Genomic DNA, 6,347 nt, shown 5'->3' with positions numbered 1-6,347 from the left:
CCTAACCTAACCTAACCTAACCTAACTAACCTAACCTAACCTAACCTAACCTAACCTAACCTAACCTAACCTAACCTAACCTAACCTAACCTAACCTAACCTAACCTAACCTAACCTAACCTAACCTAACCTAACCTAACCTAACCTAACCTAACCTAACTAACCTAACCTAACCTAACCTAACCTAACCTAACCTAACCTAACCTAACCTAACCTAACCTAACCTAACCTAACCTAACTAACCTACCTAACCTAACCTAACTAACCTAACCTAACTAACCTAACCTAACCTAACCTAACCTAACCTAACCTAACCTAACCTAACCTAACCTAACCTAACCTAACCTAACCTAACCTAACCTAACCTAACCTAACCTAACCTAACCTAACCTAACCTAACCTAACCTAACCTAACCTAACCTAACCTAACCTAACCTAACCTAACCTAACTAACCTAACCTAACCTAACCTAACCTAACCTAACTAACCTAACCTAACCTAACCTAACTAACCTAACCTAACCTAACCTAACCTAACCTAACCTAACTAACCTAACTAACCTAACCTAACCTAACCTAACCTACTACCTAACCTAACTACCTAACCTAACCTAACTAACCTAACCTAACCTAACCTAACCTAACTAACCTAACCTAACCTAACCTAACCTAACCTAACTAACCTAACCTAACCTAACTAACCTAACCTAACCTAACCTAACCTAACCTAACCTAACCTAACCTAACCTAACCTAACCTAACCTAACCTAACCTAACCTAACCTACCTAACCTAACCTAACCTAACCTAACCTAACCTAACCTAACCTAACCTAACCTAACCTAACCTAACCTAACCTAACCTAACCTAACCTAACCTAACCTAACCTAACCTAACCTAACCTAACCTAACCTAACCTAACCTAACCTAACCTAACCTAACCTAACTAACTAACCTAACCTAACCTAACCTAACCTAACCTAACCTAACCTAACCTAACCTAACCTAACCTAACCTAACCTAACCTAACCTAACCTAACCTAACCTAACCTAACCTAACCTAACCTAACCTAACCTAACCTAACCTAACCTAACCTAACCTAACCTAACCTAACCTAACCTAACCTAACCTAACCTAACCTAACCTAACCTAACCTAACCTACCTAACCTAACTACTAACCTAACCTAACCTAACCTAACCTAACCTAACCTAACCTAACCTAACCTAACCTAACCTAACCTAACCTAACCTAACCTAACCTAACCTAACTAACCTAACCTAACCTAACTAACCTAACCTAACCTAACCTAACCTAACCTAACCTAACTAACCTAACCTAACCTAACCTAACCTAACCTAACCTAACCTAACCTAACCTAACCTAACCTAACCTAACCTAACCTAACCTAACCTAACCTAACCTAACCTAACCTAACCTAACCTAACCTAACCTAACCTAACCTAACCTAACCTAACCTAACCTAACCTAACCTAACTAACCTAACCTAACCTAACCTAACCTAACCTAACCTAACTAACCTAACCTAACCTAACCTAACCTAACCTAACCTAACCTAACCTAACCTAACCTAACTAACCTAACCTAACCTAACCTAACCTAACTAACCTAACCTAACCTACTAACCTAACCTAACCTAACCTAACCTAACCTAACCTAACCTAACCTAACCTAACCTAACCTAACCTAACCTAACCTAACCTAACCTAACCTAACCTAACCTAACCTTAACTTAACTAACCTAACCTAACCTAACTAACCTAACCTAACCTAACCTAACCTAACCTAACCTAACCTAACCTAACCTAACCTAACCTAACCTAACCTAACCTAACCTAACCTAACCTAACCTAACCTAACTAACTAACCTAACCTAACCTAACCTAACCTAACCTAACCTAACCTAACCTAACCTAACCTAACCTAACCTAACCTAACCTAACCTAACCTAACCTAACCTAACCTAACCTATACCTAACCTAACCTAACCTAACCTAACCTAACCTAACCTAACCTAACCTAACCTAACCTAACCTAACCTAACCTAACCTAACTAACCTAACCTAACCTAACCTAACCTAACCTAACCTAACCTAACCTAACCTAACTAACCTAACCTAACCTAACCTACCTAACCTAACCTAACCTAACCTAACCTAACCTAACCTAACCTAACCTAACCTAACCTAACCTAACCTAACCTAACTAACCTAACTAACCTAACCTAACCTAACCTAACCTAACCTAACCTAACCTAACCTAACCTAACCTAACCTAACCTAACCTAACCTAACCTAACCTAACCTAACCTAACCTAACCTAACCTAACCTAACCTAACCTAACCTAACCTAACTAACCTAACCTAACCTAACCTAACCTAACCTAACCTAACCTAACCTAACCTAACCTAACCTAACTAACCTAACCTAACCTAACCTAGACCTAACCTAACCTAACCTAACCTAACCTAACCTAACCTAACCTAACCTAACCTAACCTAACCTTACCTAACCTAACCTAACCTAACCTAACCTAACCTAACCTAACCTAACCTAACCTAACCTAACCTAACCTAACCTAACCTAACCTAACTAACCTAACCTAACTAACCTAACCTAACCTAACCTAACCTAACCTAACCTAACCTAACCTAACCTAACCTAACCTAACCTAACCTAACCTAACCTAACCTAACCTAACTACTAACCTAACCTAACCTAACCTAACCTAACCTAACCTAACCTAACCTAACCTAACCTAACCTAACTAACCTAACCTAACCTAACCTAACCTAACCTAAGCTAACCTAACCTAACCTAACCTAACCTAACCTACCTAACCTAACCTAACTAACCTAACCTAACCTAACCTAACCTAACCTAACCTAACCTAACCTAACCTAACCTAACTAACCTAACCTAACCTAACCTAACCTAACCTAACCTAACCTAACCTTAACCTAACCTAACCTAACCTAACCTAACCTAACCTAACCTAACCTAACTAACCTAACCTAACCTAACCTAACTAACCTAACCTAACCTAACCTAACCTAACCTAACCTAACCTAACCTAACCTAACCTAACCTAACCTAACCTAACCTAACCTAACCTAACCTAACCTAACCTAACCTAACCTAACCTAACTAACCTAACCTAACCTAACCTAACCTAACCTAACTAACCTAACCTAACCTACCTAACTACTAACCTAACCTAACCTAACCTAACCTAACCTAACCTAACCTAACCTAACCTAACCTAACCTAACCTAACCTAACTAACCTAACCTAACCTAACCTAACTAACCTAACCTAACCTAACCTAACCTAACCTAACCTAACCTAACTAACCTAACCTAACCTAACCTAACCTAACCTAACCTAACCTAACCTAACCTAACCTAACCTAACCTAACCTAACCTAACCTAACCTAACCTAACCTAACTAACTAACCTAACCTAACCTAACTAACCTAACCTAACCTAACCTAACCTAACCTAACCTAACCTAACCTAACTACTAACCTAACCTAACCTAACCTAACCTAACCTAACCTAACCTAACCTAACCTAACCTAACCTAACCTAACCTAACCTAACCTAACCTAACCTAACCTAACTAACCTAACCTAACCTAACCTAACCTAACCTAACCTAACCTAACCTAACCTAACCTAACCTAACCTAACCTAACCTAACCTAACTAACCTAACCTAACCTAACCTAACCTAACCTAACCTAACCTAACCTAACCTAACCTAACCTAACCTAACCTAACCTAACCTAACCTAACCTAACCTAACCTAACCTAACCTAACCTAACCTAACCTAACCTAACCTAACCTAACCTAACCTAACCTAACCTAACCTAACCTAACCTAACCTAACCTAACTAACCTAACCTAACCTAACCTAACCTAACCTAACCTAACCTAACCTAACCTAACCTAACCTAACCTAACCTAACCTAACCTAACCTAACCTAACCTAACCTAACCTAACCTAACCTAACCTAACCTAACCTAACCTAACCTAACCTAACCTAACCTAACCTAACCTAACCTAACCTAACCTAACCTAACCTAACCTAACCTAACCTAACCTAACCTAACCTAACCTAACCTAACCTAACCTAACCTAACCTAACCTACCTAACCTAACCTAACCTAACCTAACCTAACTAACCTAACTAACCTAACCTAACCTAACCTAACCTAACCTAACCTAACCTAACCTAACCTAACCTAACCTAACCTAACCTAACCTAACCTAACCTAACCTAACCTAACCTAACCTAACCTAACCTAACCTAACCTAACCTAACCTAACCTAACCTAACTAACCTAACCTAACCTAACCTAACCTAACCTAACCTAACCTAACCTAACCTAACCTAACCTAACCTAACTAACCTAACCTAACTAACCTAACCTAACCTAACCTAACCTAACCTAACCTAACCTAACCTAACCTAACCTAACCTAACCTAACCTAACCTAACCTAACCTAACCTAACCTAACCTAACCTAACCTAACCTAACCTTAACCTAACCTAACCTAACCTAACCTAACCTAACCTAACCTAACCTAACCTAACCTAACCTAACTAACCTAACCTAACCTAACCTAACCTAACCTAACCTAACCTAACCTAACCTAACCTAACCTAACCTAACCTAACTAACCTAACCTAACCTAACCTAACCTAACCTAACCTAACCTAACCTAACCTAACCTAACCTAACCTAACCTAACCTAACCTAACCTAACCTAACCTAACCTACCTAACCTAACCTAACCTAACCTAACCTAACCTAACCTAACCTAACCTAACCTAACCTAACCTAACCTAACCTAACCTAACCTAACCTAACCTAACTAACCTAACCTAACCTAACCTAACCTAACCTAACCTAACCTAACCTAACCTAACCTAACCTAACCTAACCTAACCTAACCTAAACCTAACTAACCTAACCTAACCTAACCTAACCTAACCTAACCTAACCTAACCTAACCTAACCTGAACCTAACCTAACCTAACCTAACCTAACCTAACCTAACCTAACCTAACCTAACCTAACCTAACCTAACCTAACCTAACCTAACCTAACTAACCTAACCTAACCTAACCTAACCTAACCTAACCTAACCTAACCTAACCTAACCTAACCTAACCTAACCTAACCTAACCTAACCTAACCTAACCTAACCTAACCTAACCTAACCTAACCTAACTAACCTAACCTAACCTAACCTAACCTAACCTAACCTAACCTAACCTAACCTAACCTAACCTAACCTAACCTAACCTAACCTAACCTAACCTAACCTAACCTAACCTAACCTAACCTAACCTAACCTAACCTAACCTAACCTAACCTAACCTAACCTAACCTAACCTATACCTAACCTAACCTAACCTAACCTAACCTAACCTAACCTAACCTAACTAACCTAACCTAACCTAACCTAACCTAACCTAACCTAACCTAACCTAACCTAACCTAACCTAACCTAACCTAACCTAACCTAACCTAACCTAACCTAACCTAACCTAACCTAACCTAACCTAACCTAACCTAACCTAACCTACCTAACCTAACCTAACCTAACCTAACCTAACCTAACCTAACCTAACCTAACTACCTAACCTAACCTAACCTAACCTACCTAACCTAACTAACCTAACCTAACCTAACCTAACCTAACCTAACCTAACCTAACCTAACCTAACTAACCTAACCTAACCTAACTTACTAACCTAACCTAACCTAACCTAACCTAACCTAACCTAACCTAACCTAACTAACCTAACCTAACCTAACCTAACCTAACCTAACCTAACCTAACCTAACCTAACCTAACCTAACCTAACCTAACCTAACCTAACCTAACCTAACCTAACTAACCTAACCTAACCTAACCTAACCTAACCTTACTACCTAACCTAACCTAACCTAACCTAACCTAACCTAACCTAACCTAACCTAACCTAACTAACCTAACCTAACCTAACCTAACCTAACCTAACCTAACCTAACCTAACCTAACCTAACTAACCTAACCTAACCTAACCTAACCTAACCTAACCTAACCTAACCTAACCTAACCTAACCTAACCTAACCTAACTAACCTAACCTAACCTAACCTAACCTAACCTAACCTAACCTAACCTAACCTAACCTAACCTAACCTAACCTAACCTAACCTAACCTAACCTAACCTAACCTAACCTAACCTAACCTAACCTAACCTAACCTAACCTAACCTAACCTAACCTTAACCTAACCTAACCTAACCTAACCTAACCTAACCTAACCT

The sequence above is a fragment of the Dermacentor variabilis genome, chromosome 6 (assembly GCF_050947875.1).
Source record: "Dermacentor variabilis isolate Ectoservices chromosome 6, ASM5094787v1, whole genome shotgun sequence".
NCBI lineage: Eukaryota > Metazoa > Arthropoda > Arachnida > Ixodida > Ixodidae > Dermacentor > Dermacentor variabilis.
Note: the sequence above shows the minus strand (reverse complement) of the source record.